This window comes from Heloderma suspectum, chromosome 3 (assembly GCF_057233095.1).
Source record: "Heloderma suspectum isolate Gila_16-S chromosome 3, 16-S_ref, whole genome shotgun sequence".
In the NCBI taxonomy this organism is placed as follows: domain Eukaryota; kingdom Metazoa; phylum Chordata; class Lepidosauria; order Squamata; family Helodermatidae; genus Heloderma; species Heloderma suspectum.
The window spans coordinates 239,255,143-239,274,862 of record NC_139460.1 but is presented as its reverse complement, the minus strand read 5'-3'; the positions used below and the strand labels follow the sequence as shown (position 1 = coordinate 239,274,862).

The window sequence follows — 19,720 nt, the reverse complement described above, 5'->3', positions numbered from 1 at the left end:
TTGATTTCCTTTAGGATGGACTGATTTGACCTCCTTGCAGTCCAGGGGACTCCTAACAGTCTTCTCCAGCACCACAGTTCGAAGGCATCAATTCTTTGGCGCTCAGCCTTCCTTATAGTCCACCTCTCACAGCCATACATTGCTACTGGGAACGAATCTTTGTTGGCAAGGTGATGTCTCTGCTTCTGACTATGCTGTCTAGGTTTGCCATAGCTTTCCTCCCAAGGAGCAAGTGTCTTTTAATTTCATGGCTACAGTCACCGTCTGCGGTGAACTTGGAGCCCAAGAAAATAAGATCTGTCACGGCTTCCATTTCTTCCCCTTCTATATGCCAGGAAGTGATGGGGCCAGATGCCCTGATCTTCGTTTTTTTAATGTTGAGTTTCAAACCAGCTTTTGCACTCTCCACTTTCACCCTCAACAAGAGGCTCTTTAGATCCTCTTCGCTTTCCGCCATTAGGGTGGTATCGTCTGCATATCTGAGGTTGTTGATAATTCTCCCGGCAATCTTAATTCCAACCTGTGATTCATCCAACCCGGCGTTTCTCATGATGTAAAGGTTTTAGTATAATTCCATATTATCCAGTACTCCACCTTCAACTGTGGTAAGCAACACTACAAAATAAAAATGTACTTCAAGATGGTGTGATTGTGTTGTGGTTAGAGTGTCAAAAGAACCCAGGTTCAAATCCTCCACCATGAAGCTCAGAGGCCATAAGCCAGTCACCCTCTCTCAGCCTACCCTATTTCACAGGGTTGACAGAATGACAGAATGGGCTGGAGAGGACCGTGTAGACTGCCCTCCACTCCTTGGAGACAGTAGAAGCAATTTCAAGGATATAATGCTGGCTGCGGAATGCTGGGAGGTGCAGGACTTTTTTCTGTCTAAACATGCATAGGATTGCACCCTAAGACTTTTACTGGACTATAAGCTAGCTACCCCTAAACTGGTGGTGGTGAGATATAAATAAATATCTCTGACTTTTCCCATTCATTACTGCACTTGGTCAAAAGGTTTATAATTCAAATTAGAATGTTGTTCGTTCAAGATCAATCATCCAAAGGCTCACTATTTGAAAAATGTAATAGCTGTACATAATGCAAATTTGTACACCATCCTCCTTATTTCATTTTTATCCCACCCTTCCTCAAAGATATGTTCTTACACATCATACGAACAATCCGAACAAGCATCAAAAATAGATCCTAGGTTTACATATGACAATATAATTTCACAGCTGGGTAATAAATGTGCTCAAACCTGACTTACATTTGTTAAGCATGGGCTTATGTCAGCATGCTGAATAAAGCTGTTTAGAAAGATGAAGCTGCAGACTTTATGGATTCAATGCTTTAAAGATAAACTATTTCCTAACATATTCTTTGGTGTTAGCTACAGAACAGTAGAAATTATACAAAAACATTGCAGACCCATATAAATGATGGATGTAGGCTGTTAATTGGCTTAATATTTGTAGTTCCTCCACTGTAAGACAGGCATGTTGCTATTTATTTATTTACTTACTTATTTACTCAGAAATTTCATTGCACTTGCAGCTGTAGTATGAGGAAGCCTTGAACGATGACTCATAAATTTTGCACATGGGCAGATCAGTGTGTTGAAATAAATTCTCAGTACATGGACCTGACCACAGCTGAGATTCCTGTGCCTCGGATTCAGATGATTAGGGGGTTCACGTGACCCACTTGTGCATTCACAAATAAAAAGCAAAGGTAGGCAACCTGGTACCTTACAGATGTTTGGAATTACAACTTCCATAATCCATGACCTTTGGCCACGCTGGCTAGAATTTATGGAAGTTGTGGTACAAAATATCTGGAGTGTTGAGGGACTGTCTGGAGCAAATTTGGAGAGTGGGGGGGCTGCAGGGGGCAGGAAACAACGGCTTGGGATTCAACCCAATGTTTGAATCTATCCCAATGTCTTGTAAAAAAGTGATTTTCTAATTTTCTACCCCCATGAATTCCTTTCCAAACTGATTTGTCTACTGCAGAATCTATCTGCGTTGTAGAACATGCTGACATAGTGCCATGCCACATTTTTGGAGCATTTTCACTAGGGATGTCAGAGAATTCCGCCATGGATCTCAGTGAGGCTGAATGCCAGTGTATTTGGCCCCCCCACCCCGCAAAAGGCATGCGAAATGGAGCACTTACCTGCTGCTGTTTGTGCTGCTTTGTGAATGGCGGCCGCTTCTGCGGCCGCCATTCGCTTCTTCATTATAGCCGTGATAGGCTACGTAAATAATTACGTAGCCTATCACAGCTAACGCAGGGATGCCATTTGCGTCCCTGCAGAGTCTGTGATAGGCTACGTAAATATTTAGGTAGCCTATCACAGCAAAAAAAGGGAACGCAAATGGCGACCGCCGTAGCGCTTTTTTTGCCGCGATAGGCTACGTAAATATTTATGTAACCTATCATGGCAAAATACAGGGATGCAAATGGTTGTGGCTATGGCGGCCGCCATTTGCGTTTCCTTTTTTTTTTTTTTTGCCGTGATAGGCTACGTAAATATTTATGTAACCTATCACGGCAAAATACAGGGATGCAAATGGCGGCGGCTACGGCAGCTGCCATTTGCATCCCTGTGCAGCCCAGCGGCCAGATGTCTGGCTGCGGGCGGCCCCGGCCGGCGGCTCCACAGAGTCGCTGTGGAGCGGAGCCGGCCGGGGAGAATTTCAGGGGGAGGAACGGAGCGCCTCCCCCCCACCACAAATGTCACCCTTCGAAAAGGTAAGTGACTTTCGTACATCCCTAATTTTCACTCAAAATTATAGAAAAGAAATCACTTTCCATAAGAAAAAAAAAACTTTTGTGAAATTCTTATGGGTGGGGTGAAGAGTTATTGTGCTTGCCTTAGTTACAAGGTGAGCAGAGGGATGGGGGCAAGTGTCCCATCTTTCATTGTATATACATCACTCTGGAGGTCTGCAGCCTCCCTGGCTTCCCACATTTCAATTAAAACTCAGAGGAAGACATCATGAGTTAACTCTTCCATGAGGCTTTTCCAGAACAGGAAGTATGGGCAGCCAGGAGATTGCAGAGTGATGGCAAGAAGCGTAATAGAAAGAAAAAACACACACATACACAGCACCCTTGGCCACCACACAACGATAAGGTAACCTCGAAACACCAGCAAAAGAAATCCTAAAAAAAATTCTAAAGCACTCTGAGAATGAGGCAATAAAACGCAAAGAAAAACTGTCCCGAAATTGGAGGACAGATTTAGGGACATTTATTCTCTGAAACATGTCTTCAGACGTACTCTAAGTTCATGTAAGATATTAGCCATATTAGTTGCCCTGTGTGAACTGAAGTTGATCCTTAAAACACACCCACCACTCTTCTGCAGCTGTACAATGCTAGGTCAGATGGGCCAGGACAGATGGGCAAGCTGTCTTTCAGGAAAGTGTGTCCTCCATTACTAATCCCTTCATTGAGGATTGTCTGATTAGTTTGCAAGGAAGCCCAGAGTTCCCTGGAACACAGTTTGAGGGCCACTGCTTTAGAGCACTGTATTCAGTGAAAGCCTCTCCTCCAAACATGGTGGTCCTACTGTTTCAGTAGGCAATGCCAGCTTACCCAAGTCAACTTTTCCATGCATCCACAAACAAGAGAAATGGATAAGCTTGACAGTCATGGTCTGGGAAGCTGTATCTCCATGCCAGGAAACCTGTTGAACATCTGTCTCCCAGACTTCAGACAAGACGCCAGGACTTGATTCTGATCTGATGAAGATACCAGGGTGGAAGAGATGGAATGGCAATCCTCACATCAGTCCCAGTTCACTAACTTGTAGGTTAAATCCTGAAAGAAATCCCAAGGGGACTGGAATAATTTGGAAGGGCTTTCACTCACCCATTTGTATTGTCATGATAGAATTAAGATGGTAATTCCTGTTCCCCCACCCCCACCCCCAAAAGAAATCTGCAAAATATTTCAGACAGATTGATTGCTACACTGTTAGACCTGAAACAGAGGACTGATTTTAATGAACATTTTATTCCCTTCAAAAATCAGTCCTTCCTATTGGTGATTTAGGGGGGCAGGCTCAAAAAGCCACAAGGGAGCTAAAACCACAGCAGTACAGCAAAACAAGGGTTTCATTTGCACTTGGCAGTGCCCCGTGCAGCCAGACCTGATTAGCTAATTTACACCATCATGTCATCGTGTTCACAACTTGATTCGTGATTGATTGGGATCATGTCGAGGAGGAGGAGAAATGGTGTCAAGGAAACTGCAGAGAAAGTAAATATGGCAATTTCCAAAAGAAATAAACAAAAATGGGGGGGGGGGCTTTGTGGGATATTTCACATATATTTGCACCAAAAATATTTGCATGAAAACATAGCATGCTGCTGCAACAGAGAGGAGCCTGAGTTGGCCAAAACTACATTGTTTTCATATTTACACAAGAATGAGCTCTAATTAAATCAGGTCATAAATGCAAGGTATTTGTGAGCATACATCTGTATCTCTGCCCATAGCAACCCCTCACTGTCTCCTCCGCTGGGCTATTGAAATCTCCTCTCCAGCAATTGTACAGAAACATCCCTCAGCAGCATATATATCCTGTAGAAAAGTATATGACTGTCTGATGAGCAATCCAGCAATGCATGCTGCCTCATTTTAACTTCAGCAGAACTACACGCTCTCTGCATTTTAGATCTTGTGTGCTGACCTATTTGTTCCTAATGGACATCTTTGATTTTACTAACTGGGGAAGGAGGCTCCAAAGTAACTGGGGGTGGGGGTGGGAACACATCAGAGGACAGATGGTATCTTATCCTGGCACATATATACGTTCTTGGATTCTTCCGTTACATAATTAGAACCAGACTGTGAATATTGCCATGAATATATACAGTGGACAGGAAAGCTTGAAGGCACCTGCAATGAGATTTCTTGCTCATCTGCTCAGTGATTTTAGTCAGAGCTGAAGAAAATATCTAAAATTAAATTCAACTTTAAAATCAGGGATGCGCACATCTTAAAGCAACAAAACTGAAATAAAAAGGCAAACAACAGCAAACAATGTGGTCTGCGTGCTTCTGAAATTTTTCAGGAGGAATATCTTGAGCTTTACAATGCAAAGTTTTGTAGGATTCCCAGGAAATTCGTGGTGTTTTAATTGTGTGTGCCTTTTTAAATTTATAACTCCTTAATTTTTAGCTCATACTAATTATATCCTTCTATCTGGAACAATACTGTAATAAAAACCTAATGCGCTAATACCTGAAAAGCCATAAAAATGTGGCTATGGTTCATAAAGATGGAGGAATCCAGTTAACATAAATTTTCTGCATTGTAACTGGATACAAACATTATGGACTGAATTCAGTCTTACGTCTTATTCAGGTGTTCCTAAACCAGTTAGACTAAACATGCAAGGAGAGGGAGCGAACTAGCTCCACCCCCTTCTTGTGCATTCCTGTCACCCTTTACTTGTGGAGGGCCATTTTATGAAGAGGAAAGCCTCATGTACCCATGAAACCTCTCCATGCGATTCAGAACACTAAGGCTTTCTTCACATGGAGCTTTTTTCCTGCGATTGAAGTTTGCGGCCTGTTTATATGACGCCACGAACCTCCAAGGCGTCTCCTGCACTAAATGCCCTTTGTTCCGTTTTTAAATAGATCACAGATAATGAACTATCAAATTACCCCGTTGTGTTCTGCTTGAGTTCCCTCCGTGAAAAGAAGAAAAGCAACAAGAAGAGGAGCGAGATCAATGAAAGATAATGGAAGACTCTGATATGGGGAGAAGGAGGCGGGAAAGGAAGCGGGTGAAAGATGGAGTCATCATGATCCTGCATTTAAAACGGAAGCAGAAAGCCCCGTTTTAAATGCAGGATTTTAGGCTGGTGTAGAGATGCCCTAATTTTTGAGTGTTCTGGATCATGTGGAGAGCCTCCATGGCAACAAGGATGCTCTCCCCTTCAGAAAGTCACCTTTCACGAGTCAGGGGTGACAAAAGCAACAACAAAGGGCGCAGGGCTAGCGTGCTCCCTCTCTTTGCATGTTTAATCTAATCACTTTAGGAATCCCTGAGTAGGGCTTTAGTCATACTTAAAACTGATTCTATTGATTTTGATTAATTTAGGTTCTCTTAACTCCGTGTTGGTTTGTGGCCATGTGATTTTTCTATCACGAATTAGGTGTCATCAGGTTATGAAATTGGTTTAAGTGTTCTACAATGAATTTAAGGGTCTACCCCCACAATGATACTTTCCTTGTGGTTTGCAAGCCACTAAGCCAGGGGTCCCCAACTTTTCTGGGCCTATTGGCAAATTTGAGAATTTGAGATACTGCTGTGGGCACCACCACAAAATGCCTATTCAGTGGATTGCTGCTTGGGCATCTACCTTTGGGCGCCGCCATTTGCGTTCCTTATTTTGGCACGTCTAGTCTACGTAAAGATTTACGTAGACTACGGCGAAAATAAGGGAATGCTATTTGCGTTGCCCTTATTATCACCGTAGTCTAAGTAAATCTTTACGTAGACTAGACGTGCCAAAATAAGGAATGCAAATGGCGGCGCCCATGGGCTGCCACCACTTGCATACGCGCTTTTTTTTTTCCCAAAGTCATCCGTGATAGGCTACGTGACGATTTACGTAGCCTATCACGGCTGACTTTGGAAATCTAGCCGTGATAGGCTATGTAAATCGTCATGTAGCCTATCACGGATGTGTGTTTTTGTTTTTGTTTTTACTTTTTTATTTTGTAATGGCGGCGGCGGCAGCCGGTTGGGAGACCGGCCGCCGCCCCCACCCCCGACGCAACGCCGCCGAAACGCCGCCAGGACCCGCCGCCGAGAGGGACATTCGGCCACGGTAAGTCCCATCCCAGGGGGGCGGGGGGCCGGCGGAGAATTTCCCCAACACTTTCGGGGGGCCGAATGCCTCGGCGCTCGGCCTCCCGAAGATTCGTGGAGAAATTCTCTGCCATCCCTAGTATCAATGGATCTTGGGCTGCATCTTATTCAGCAAAAACTTTTGGTTTGTGTCTATTGGACACCGCAGTGTCTCTTACCTGAGCCGCCTTCTCCTCGCTACCACTGCTAGAAAAGGTAATATGAGAACAGGACCTGTGAAGCAGCTCGCACATGCTTGCAGACCGAGGGCTCATAGCGTTGAGTAGCACTGGCACTCCAAAGGCGTTGTGCACCTATTCTTGCTTCTTCTTCTTTTTTCCTTAACAGGTTTCTTCTCCGTTGGGGAAAAAAAAGATGAGAATAGTGGTGGGAAAGCACTGAGAGCCAAAAGTGGAAGATGACAATGTCTGCCCACCCTTTCCATGTGATTCCCCCCTCCCTTTTTTTTTCCTTTCTGGGCAAGTTCTGTATGTTTCGTTATAAGCCACTAAGTAGCACTGTGATATTGCTGCGATAAAGTGCTATTTTATCTGTACACCTTAGATTTAGTGCGGTTCATAACTGGAGGAGGGGAAATGCCGGACTTTCATCATCATGTGGGGGGGGGGACTGCGATAAAGGTTGCAAGAATGGAAGATGCCCTGGAGGATGACAACATCATGTATAGGAACCGCAAACTTTCATGAGTGACCAATCACGAGCGCACAATAAATGCCTCGAGTAGAAACAACCTCAGTGTGACTCAACAGCACATGCTGCTCTCTGTGGCCACGTCATCAGAGTCAAGAAGCTGTGAGTTACTTTTGGAGCTCAATGTCCTTTGCTGAGCAAAGCCTTTCTCAGGCTGTGTACAGCATTCATTGGTGAGAAGCCAGCAATCCTTCTCCGATTTTATTCCAACTGGAAGAAGAATTTGAGGTCTTTAAAAGTCTGCCTCTCCTTTCAGACAGGCTTCTATGAGCCCTCAACGATCATTTCCAAGTCATACTCAGGAGAAATTTGCTGGCATGCCTACTTTTAAATTGGGCAGACCACCACTCCTCCTGGATCCCACCAACACAACTCAGTGGGGCTTACCTTTGAGCAGAAATGTATAGGATTGTGCTGTTTGACTACTTTTCCAGTCCTCATTGATCTTGCCCATGGGGAGCTTGAAAACCTGGAGTCTCAGCTGCAGGGTTGTCATTTTATCATGACTTCACCTAATGTACTTTCTTTAAAGCCACATCTGCCAAAATTGTGAACTTCCAAAGGCAAAACCTAACATTTTAATCCTAAAACTTTGTTTGACCTTGTGGCTTTCTATGTATTAGCCTCTCTATAATGGGATCTTAACACACCCCTCATCTGTTGCATGTGCAAAAATGTGAATTTAATCAGCATAATTCCTCAGTCACCTTACTAAAATCTGTCAAATCAAAAAGGCATTACATTTCGCCACTGGGAAATATATCCATGCTTGGATCTTGGAACACAGCCATGACAGCTGATGGAGCAAGAGAGCGAGTTGCGTCCTTGTGTCCTTCTGAACCGATGAAGCTAATTGACAGAGAAACCTTAGCCATACATCCCAAGGGACAGCTCAGTTGCTCCAGCACAGCCCAACACCTGCAGACACAGAACGAGAGACAGATGAGTTTTAAAAAGCATGTGTGACATACCAACATAAAGTGACTAGTCCCAATTCCCCACAGATATTCAGCCTGGAGGCCAGTCTGCAGCATTGCTGGATAGCAGTGATCTGTGGTACTTCAGTTGCTGAAGGAAGATCTCATTCTGGACAGTGCAGGCAGTTATAGGGTACATCTTACCATGGTACCAGCATTGCTAGAAACAGTGCATGAGGCCTATGAGGCCTCATTGCCTGCCGTCCTAGGCCACATAATGGGCCACACAATAGGGATTAGATTTTTGCCCACAGTACATATGTTTTATAAGCCTGCCATAGCTGAGAGAAAAAGCCATTTCTGCTATCAATCCATAATTCATGCCTTTACTCAACATCTACCTAACCAATACACTCATAGGAAGATCTGTACCTCTCTTCCCCTCCATTTGCACCTGGGGGCTGGAAAGAAAGAGGGAGGAAAATAGCCAACCCAAACTACTCCCATTTAGTGGGAGAGAACATCTCTTCCTTCTCTATCCAGATAGCAGTGTGACATTTCCCCAGCCCCAAGAGTGCCTGTTTGCTCAGCAAGCTGGTTCCTAACTTCTTTAACTATCAACATAAATAATTTTGCTGTCTATACTTTGGTGGCAATTACAACAATATTCTACTTATATTCCCTTTAACAAATGGATACCCTTTCTGTCTGTGCTCATTCATAAAACGTAGATGGAATTTTGTTAAAAATTCGTATGAGAGCTGGGTGGAGGGGAACAGAATTCCCCTCACAGAAAGCTAATAGGTTGACAGATTTCACTGTAGTTTGGGCGCGGGGGGCAGGGTGATGTTTCCTTTGAAAGAAAAGAAAGAGAACAAAATAATGGGGTGCAGCTATGTAATCCTAGAGAAAACATAGACTCTCCGGGTGCAATCCTATGCATGTTTAGACAGAAAAAGTCCTAAATCTCCAGCATTGTGCAGCTAGCCATGCTGGCTGAAGAATGCTGGGAGTTGTAAGACTTTTTTTTCTGTCTAAACACGCATAGGATTGCACCTCAATGAGGCAAAATGTCCCCTTGAGATGTCTTGTGACCATTTTTAATGCAATATGTAGTTGTAGCAAAGGAGGGAATCGGATGTGCAACAGTCCTCATAAGAGTTCTATAATTACTTATCTTAAGTACACAGACACAGAAGAAGTTAATGCAATTATCACATGACAGGAATGAAACGGTGCATCCATTAATGTGGCTATTATCCCATACGTCATTCTTCTTTCTCTGTAAAAGGTATTTTAAATACATTCGAAAGAAATGAAAGAGATCTGCTCCTAATACCAATCTGCAGTTGTTTTGTTTATGAAGTGTTTATGAAGTTTATGTTTTGCAATGAAGTGATCCATGGGTATGGGAAAGGATTTCGGCTTTCCATAACACTGAAGACCTCTCCCAGCACATCAAATACGAATGATCTTTCCCGTGCCTTTCTAATAGCTACAAGCCTATATACCAGAGGTAGGCAATGTGGTGCCTGCAGGCACCAGTACACCCCCAGACACCTTTCTTGGCAGCCACTGAGGCGAGGTCCCTCACTCTTCCAGTATTATTTTTAAATAACACATTTTCTTATAGCAGCGGGCGGGAGTTCTGTGAAACATGTTTCCATTGGCGCAAAGAACTGTGAGTTAAAAGGAGTTATCCAATGTGTTGGGGCTCAGAGTCCACCTCTGCCTTGTGGTCAGTCTTTTGGGCAGGTTACTTGTCCATTGTCATGCCTGCCATGGCAGCCATTTTATGGTGGTGTTCAGGACAGTTTTTCAAATTGCCAATGTGCCCATGGCCCAAAAGGTTTGCTTACCCTTGCTATACACACTTACCTGGGAGTAAGTCCCATTGAACTCAACGGCACTAACCTATGAGTAGGCATGAATAGGATTATGCTCTTGGCCATATTAGCCACTGTACTAAAAGGAATCACAAAATTCCTTACAGTGCAATCCTATGCATTCCCATGAAGTCCCATGGAATTCAATAGGGCTTACTCCCAGGTAACTGGGAATAGAAATGCAGCATCGGTTATTTATTTATTGCATTTGTAACCCGCCTTTCCATGAAATATGGCCAAGGTGGATAAAATATTAAAATCCACAATACAAAAGCAACGTAACAAAACAATATAAAACCATCTAAAAATCAAATAGAAGCATATAAAATAATATCCAGTTAAATCATTAAATTAAAATACATGTTAAAACACAGAGTAAGAGAGAAAACAAATCAGCTCTAATGTCCAAATGCAAATTATATCCAAAGAAGAGAGCAGTGTAAAGAAGCTCCTTTGGTAAATAATATTTACTCAGCACCTTCAGTGTTCAAAACACTCATATATGCTGGGCACCTTCACACCGGGCTTTTATCCTGAGATTGAGATGGCTCCTTCCTGGAAGTTTGCAGGCTAATTATATGGTGCAGTGATCATCCCAGGCATCTCCTGCACTAAACGCCCTTTGTTCCATTTTTAAATAGATTGCAGATAATAAGCTCTCAGTTTACCCCATCGTGTTCCGCTTCAGTTCCCTCCGTGAAAAGTGTTAAAGCGACAAGGAGAGGAGCGAGATCAATGAAATATAATGGAAGACTCAGATACGGGGAGAAGGAGGGGGAAGGGGAGGGGGAGGGGAGTGCATGTAAAGGGAGTCAGCTGTGATCCTGCATTTAAAACGGAAGCAGAAAGCCCTGTTTTAAATGCAGGATTTTAGGCTGGTGTAGAAATGCCCATTATCTCTTTAATCCTTACAACTAAACTGTAAGGTAGGCCAATATTACTGTCCCTGTATTGCCAGGAATAGGGTTGTGGCTGAGAGTTAGTGGATTGCCTAAGGGTGTAACCCTACGTTAAGAAAGATAAAAGCCCCACAACTCCCAACATTCTGGGAATGCTGGGAGGTGTAGGACGTTTTCCTGTCTAAACATAGGGATGGCGGAGAAATCCACCACAGACTCCAATGAGGCCGGATTCTTTAGAATCTGGGCCCCGGAAGTCCACGGCGGAATGGACTGCTCCCCCCCCCGACACCCCAGGAAGGCCAGTTGGGATTAGGGATGGACGAAAGGGACTTACCTCATCCCGCAGCTTGCTTCGCGGTGGGGGGGAGGCGCTTCGGTTCTCCCACCAAAGTTCAGGCGAGGGGGGGGAGGCGCCCCGCCTCGCCCGGCCGAAATTCAGGCCGGGGGGGAGACGCCCCATCCCTCGCCGGCGAAATTCAGGCCGGGTAGGAGCGCCCCGTCTACCCAGCCGTGAAAACAAAAGTAAAACACACACACACACCCGTGATAGGCTACGTAACGATTTACGTAGCCTATCACGGCTAGATTTCCAAAGTCAGCCGTGATAGGCTATGTAAATCGTCACGTAGCCTATCACGGGTGACTTTGAAAAAAAAAAAAAAAAAAGCACATATGCAAATGCCAGCTCCCATGGGGACCGCCATTTGCATTCCTTATTTTGGCACATCTATAGCAAATAGCGTTCCCTTATTTTTGCCGTAGTCGACGTAAATGTTTACGTAGACTAGATGTGCCAAACTAAGGAACGCAAATGGCAGCGCCCCATGGGCGCTGCCATTTGCGTACGCGCTTTTTTTTCCCCCCAAAGTCACCCGTGATAGGCTACGTGACGATTTACGTAGCCTATCACGGCTGACTTTGGAAATCTAGCCGTGTTAGGCTACGTAAATCATTACGTAGCCTATCACGGGTGTGTGTTTGTTTTTTTTACTTTACTTTTTTTTTTTGCAATGGCGGCGGCAGCCGGTCGGGAGACCGGCCGCTGCCCCTGCCCCAGAAGAAACGTCGCCGAACCGCCGCCGGCACCCACCGCCGAGAGGGACATTCGGCCACGGTAAGTCCCATCCTGGGGGGGGCGGGGGGCCGGCGGAGAATTTCCCCAACACTTTCGGGGGGCCAAATGTGTCGGCACTCGGCCTCCCGAAGATTCGTGGAGAAATTCTCCGCCAACCCTAGTTGGGATGGACCCTACCTGGAGGCAGCCGGTCTGGGTCCGTCATCTTCGTTCTGCAGCCAGGCTGCGGACGCAAATGGCATCCGGCATAGTGGACGCCATTTGCATCCCTGCCCTTGGCTGTGATAGGCTACGTAAATATTTATGTAGCCTATCACGGCCAAGGGCAGAGTCGCAAATGGCTCCTGCTATGCCATTTGTGTCCCTGCTCTTTGCCGTGATAGTCTACGTAAATATTTACGTAGCCTATCACGGCCAAGGGCAGGGACGCAAATGGTGTAACGGATGGGCCCAGCCAGCGGCTCCGCAGACTCGCCACCTAGTGGAGCCGGCCGGGGAGGATTCTGGGGGGAGGGACAGATCGCCTCCCCCCCCCCACAGACCCCTTCAGCGGATGGGTAAGTAGGTTTCGTACACCCTTATCTAAACAGCCATAGGATTGCACCATTAGATTACCAAGATAGTTCTAGGCTGATGTTAAGTTTGAACCTAGGTCAAAGAAATAGACACTAGAAATATCCAATTACTGCCAGGATCTTCTGAAGAATTTTTATTTTTTACAGTCCCGTGTATATCCATGTAAGTGAAAGTTCATTCATTTATTAGATTTGTACCCCACTTTCCCCCAAGAAAATGGCACTCAAAGCATTTTGATGTACTGAAATTTGTGCAGCAGAGAAAACCCTCAGTAAGACACAAAGTACAGACCTCTTTATCTATATGATTCCTGGGTGTCACATGGGGGGGGAAAGGAGTCTCATTTTTCTTCCTCTGCTTCCCATCATTTTACTGTTGGGAGGGTATCACGTATTGGACTAATTAACTTAAAGCAGCATGCTGCCAATGCTTATGTGTCTCACACAGTGGCTCCCAGTATGAGCTGTGCTGTATCCTCGGTAACTGAACCTAAATCCATGCTATGCAGCTGCCAGCCTAATAAATGATAATTGCAGTTTAGATAAGTGTTTATTTGTACTTAGGTTTGGAGGGACCCAGCTTTTATCACTAAATGTCAATCAACACATTTTGCTCTGCATGTATTTAAAATAATGAATAAATAATTATTGCTTTTTGAAATGAGTGGACTTTCAAGGATTGCCCAAAATAGGATTAATCTCATTGAGAAGCGTGTCAGGATTAGGAGTAGGCAGATCTTTGCAGGGTTCAATTGACAGCAGTTATTGAAGGTCAGAGGAATGTTCTGCAGAACATCTCTCAAACTGCTAGAAGATGGTCACAGCCTGGGATGAGAATAAGTGTGCAGCTCAGTGCTAGACAAATAGGCCAAGGCTGAAACAGAGATGTAGCTGCTAGATAAAGTAATGTCTGTTTTGGCCCCCAGTCTATGTCAAAGCCAGATAAATTCATAACCCACAGAGTCAAAGAACAATTTGGATGTCAAGGTCAAATCTAGCCAGAAGGGAATTTCCAAGTGGACACCAAAGATGACAGCACATTGGCAGTGCCAGGAAAGAAGCACGAGATTGCTCAGTCAACAGCTACTTAGGGAGAAAAGGAAGACTTCTTGAATTCAAGGGACAGTTGCTGTGAAAGGATGTGGAATTAGACAATTTGGCCAGTCAGCTCTGTCAGGCTCCAGCAGTGTGATGTGAGGTTCACAGAAGAAAAGAAGTCTATAGTTACCTCTTTGGTGAGGGCAGGTTCTTGTGTAGAGGGCTCCACTTCACCCTGGGACAAGTATAGCAGGGGGTGGCAAAAAACTGTGTCCTCCTGTCAGGCTGTGCACAGCCAGATCTTTTCCACAATGGTCCTGCAGTCATAGAATGCACTCCCTAGGGAAGCCCATCAGGCAGCTTAGACAATATTTTATTTTGCTAGGCCTTTGGGAAAAAACTATCTTGCTTCTTAGCTTAATGCTATATTAATATTTTACTGTGTGTTAATCTGAGAGATGGTTTTGTACTTAAAGGTATTTTGGACTGGCACAATTTGTGGAATTATAAGCTCTCTTCACACATTGCACGTGTGAAGGTGGTCCAAACATAAAGCAAAGACACCTCCAGTCCTGCCCCTAACATCTGCGCATTGAGCATGGATGTCTGAAGACAAATCCCTATGTGGAGCATTTAGGGACGGGAGTATCACTGCTAGCTCTATGCAGGATTCACCTTGGCATGCATAACAGGTAGGGTGGCCACTTATGCATTACCAAAGAGGATAAAAGGGGTTAGCAATCTGTATAACATTTGCATATGCTAATTTATATGTACAGATGCAGATTTAGAAATAATTACTATAATTTAAATACAACACATCTCACCATAGGGGGCAAGACTATGACCAGATGACCTGTGTGCCTGCTCAGTCTGCCATCAAGGTGCTAAGTGTTCATGAGCAATTTTTCAGCACCCTTCTTCTGGTTCTTTCTCAAATCAGACATGGATTGGACAGCTCTTTCAAGCAGAGGACTGTAAAACTGGACACCTGTCCAACCTAGCAACACGTGAAGGAGGCTAAGGTTGTACGCTGCCTTGAGTGGCCTAGTTCGAATTACCATTTGGAACCACAGTGGCTTAAATTAGCCACCATGGCTTGAAGCATGTGCTGAGCACCCATTAGTGCCTGTTCCATAATGCAATCCCCACTCACTGTCATATCATATGGTGAGGGTGGGTGGTTGGCATGGTTAGCAAACTACCTACAACCCTGAAACATCCCATGGGTTCTGGGTGGTTTGTTAACACACCAACAACCCACCGTCTCCAGGTTCGGATGAATGATACAACAACCTACAAGTTGGGGTTGGGTTACAGAATGTCCCGCAAGCCACATTGGCTTATTTAAGCCACCATGGCTCAAAATGATTGTGCAAACCTGGATGGTGTCTTCAGGTGGCAAAGAAATTACAGATTAATACACATGGATTATTCATCCAGTATAATTTATTTTTAATATTTCTTCCATCACAGGAAGAAGAGAAATTGTCAATTAATTTCAGGAAATGACCTAGTATCTTTCTAGCAGACAGATCTTCCACTGAACATAGCTTTCTAATTCTGAAGACTATGTAAAAATACTCTCTCCTTTTTTTAACCAATTAATTCTTGGATTACAATCTGTATAATTAAAGAATTTAAACAAGCATGCTTCAAGTTTAAGCCCCAGTGTGGTGTGCATCTCTTTGCCAGACGTCATTCATACAACATGAGGTAAGTGATCATAAATACAGTCCAGATGTTTCCAGTCTCAACTGAATTGTGATTAATTTTAAACTTATCTCCAAGATTCTCCACTTTCCAGACACAATCTATAGACTGGAATGAAATGCAGGCTATTAATGGACTTCTTGTCTGTCGAAGTCTGATAGAGACCTAACAAGCTGCTATTTAGGAAACAGCTTGAAGACAGTTGCCAAGAAAAGCTTTCAGCAATAGAAAACATCCTGCAGATGTGAAGTATTGCATATAGAGTTTTAAGGACCACTAGTTGTTCTTTTTTCAAGTACATTTTGCATCCATTATGTAGCCTGGCTTTGGTTATCCATGCTTTGGTGACCTTCCATCTGGATTACCGCCATGTGTTATACATGGAACTGCCTTTGAAAATGAAACTTCCATTACTCCATAATAGGGCTGCTAGATTATTAAGTGGAACTGGACAATTTGAACATATTACACCAGTGCTTTGCTATCTGCACTGGCTTCAGTCCATTTCCAGTCCCAGTCTGATACCCTTGTTTTGACCTTTAAGGGAGCAATCCTATCCCAATAGGTGGCCGCCTCCGAACTCAGAGGCAACCACCTATCCAATGCAGGGCAGCAGAAGCATGGAGGGGATCATTCCCTCTGCGCTCCTGCTGCCCTGCATTTTCCGCTAGACAGCCGATTGCAGCTGTCTAGCCATGGGAGGACGGAGTGAGGAAGGACCCTGCTGTACAAGACATAAGATGTGTTGTACAGGCATTTCCGCCCTCCCCAGCCAGAACACCCCCCAACCATGTCCTGTTTTGGCTGCTCTGTACTCCTCTTGCGAGTGTGGAGGATGGGGCTGTTCTGTGCTGCCTCAGAGGCAGCATGGAAGTGGGGGGAGGTCGGTTCTCTCTGGGAACCAACCTCGGAGCACGGGCTCTGAGGTCAGTTTCTGGAAGACAACATATCCTATGGCTGTCTAGCTGCTGTCTAGCGGCCACAGGATTTCTCCCTAAATCCCTTAATGGCTTGAGACCAGGTTCCCTGAAGGATCTCCTCCTGTAGGACCTTGAGATCATCTTCAGAAATACAGGGAAACCCGTCATGCCAGCAGGTGCCATTGGAATTGGGCTAGAGACAGCTTCCACTAGTGCAATGTCATCTGCGTTGGTGGGAGTGCAGCGTTGGAGCCACCCATTCTTAAAGGGCAACATATAAACGTGGTAAGTAAATAAATACATTTGGAAAGTCAAAAACTCTGCAGTAATGGTTATTCTTTAAAATTGTCCTTGGCAAGAGGCAACCCGGGCTCAATACCTATCTCTAGAAGCAAAGCAAGCCCCAGATGATCAGCGGAAGCACAATAACTAGGGTGGCTAGGCTGAGCCACAGAAAGTATGGATGCCAGGCTCCATACTATGGGAAGCACTGCTGGATCAGGGCAGAGTCTCATCCAATATCTGGTCTGTTTCACACAGTAGATGACCAGATTCTTCCACAAAATCCACAATTGGGTCATGAAGGCAAAGACCTTCCCCTGCCAAGCTGTTTGTTCCCAGAGCAATGGGAATACACAGACATAGTAGCCCACTTCAGGTGTTCCTCTCCAGGGTTCTGGATGATGGGGAACGCCTACATACATTCATCAGGCTTCCCAGTGCAGATTGTTATTCGCATGAGGGGGAACACCTGAATAGGATTATTGTATCCTTCCCTCTACCCACCTTTCCTTTTCAGGGAAACAGTGTAATTTAGGGGATGCAGAGAAGGCTTCAGCTGATATGTGGTTATTGCCCAGGAGAATCCATATGTCTGGTTATGGCAAGGTATAAAAAGTAATTACTCTGCTTTTTTTTTTGCAATTTACTCTTGAATATGTAACAAATTGATAAATCAGTAGCATGCCTGTATTGCTGGGCTTGGAGGCAAGTGCTGAAGACTTCTCAGTCTCAGCAACCACTATACTAACCCTGGTGGGTTCCAGCAGTCACACTGAGAGCTAAACTACACATTATGATAACCATGTAGCATGTATCTGAGGTTTGTCCTTTTTTTCCCATCTGGTGTAAGCATGCATGGTCCCAATTTTTATCAGGACAACCATTCTCTGGGAGGGGAGGAATCAACCTCTCCCCCACCCCATGTTTTTGTTTTGTTTTCCTGTACATGTGTACAATGGTGTCTGTCCCATGTACATTAATTACCCATGTACATGTGTTTTTTGTATGGATTTCAATCCTAATACAAGAGCAAGGGCAGCTGAGCTGAAAGAGGTCAGTGGCCAAACATAAACATCAAATTGTTCCTCTGCTCTTATTTAGGCTAAAGGAACAAAGAATGAGTGGCAATTAAATTATTTCATAGTGCTTGACCTTCGTTACCAATCCAATGGTTCTTTCTTGGTAGCATTTAATAATAGATTTGACTTCTCCTATGATCAGAAGGGCTTCATAGCAATTTCCTATGCTACATTATTCAGTGGAAGCTTTTTGATCAGCCACCTGTCACATTATTTCCTTCAGCACCTCCTCCCTCGAGTGTTAAGGAACTTTCAAGAGGGAAAAAACAGGATGGGTACCATTTGGCTACATTCATATCACTATGATTCACATATGAAGCTCTCTTCACACAGGGTTACTCTGTTTTCTTCAGTGTATCAATGAATCCTCTATTTATGCTAGGGATGTCGTGGGCACCTGACTGGTTCAGGAATTCATTGGGCAACCCCCACCCGCAACCCCCGAACTGCGCCCACCAAGATGCTGTCCTTGTTCACCCCTCGCTTGTGACCGCTCGTGCTCCCCAGTACTCACTGTGATCCCGTTCGGGGAGCGCTGCCATTGATTTCTGTGCAAAACAGGAAGTAAAAAAAATGTGCATATTCAAATATGTGCAGGTTGGAGCTGGGAAAGCTAAATAAGCGCAATATTAGAGGTATAATTCCCTCTAATACTGCGCTTATTTAGCTTTCCCAGCTCCAACCTGCACATATTTGAATATGCGCATTTTTTAACTTCCTGTTTTGAGCAGAAATCAAAGGCACGAAAATGGCGGCACTCACCGAACGGGTTTGCAGTGAGCCCGGGGAACTCACCGAACTCATGGGTGGCCCAAGCACAGGTTCGGGGGGGGGGGGGTTGCAAGCAGGGGTGCTGCTTCGGTGAGTGCCCGGAGAAACCGAACTAGGGTGGGTTCTCACATCCCTAATTTATGCTATGGGTAATCCCCATGAATACACAGAACATTGACAGAACATAAAGTCATAGTTTAGAATTGTTCTGTCCTTACTAGGCCCTGGGTAGATGCAAGGTGGATCAAGACTGAGATACATGTGTGTGTGTGTGTGTGTGTGTGTTGAAGACCCATGCATTGAATGTTGTACCAGTGCATGCTATGTCATTTAATCTGCTCTCTTGGTGCTTTCCAGGCAAAGATGCCCTTAAGGAAAGAATGACGTTCTTTTCCCTAGATACTGCCCCAGGCACTACAATACCCAATGTAGGGCATGAACAGCTGCCATCTGGTTGTACCCTCAGAGTGCTTTTGAGTAGCTTTTCTTGTTCAATTTTTTTTTAAAAAATGGCACCTTCTATCTAGGCAGCTTGAAACAATTTTTTTAAATAGTCCAGTTGCTTGACTGTGTTACAGAGGGAGATGTTTTGTTGTTTTTCAGTTGTTCAGTCATGTCCAACTCTTCGTGACCCCATGGACCATAGCACGCCAGGCCTTCCTGTCCTGCGCTCTCTCCCGGAGCATGCTCAAGTCCATATTCATTGCATCAGTGATGCTATCTAGCCATCTCATCCTCTGCCGTCCCCTTCTCCTTTTGCCTTCAGTCTTTCCCAGCATCAGAGTCTTTTCCAGAGAGTTTTCTCTTCACATGGAGATGTTTAATCCCTGGGTAATTAAATTATTTTTATTTTGTCTCTGAAGTCATGCATTGTTGCAGCGATCTCAGGCTTCTGCCATAAGGCATTCAAGCAACTCTAAAAAGATGCATTGTTTAGCTTCTTGTTTCCACTTTCACAGTTGTTGGAAGTCC

At 44.6% G+C, this 19,720-nt stretch overlaps 1 long non-coding RNA gene across 1 annotated transcript in view; it reads right to left on the bottom strand.

Annotated features, from left to right (window-relative positions):
* Window positions 1–8,508, bottom strand: part of LOC146350925 (uncharacterized) — a 30,391-nt gene extending 21,883 nt beyond the window's left edge. The window contains exons 1-3 of the long non-coding RNA XR_014789451.1: window positions 7,978–8,508; window positions 7,059–7,231; window positions 3,607–3,831 (exon numbers count right to left, since the gene is read on the bottom strand). This is a non-coding gene — a long non-coding RNA (uncharacterized LOC146350925). The remainder of the gene's footprint in view (window positions 1–3,606; window positions 3,832–7,058; window positions 7,232–7,977) is intronic.
* Between the last annotated feature and the right edge of the window lie 11,212 nt (window positions 8,509–19,720).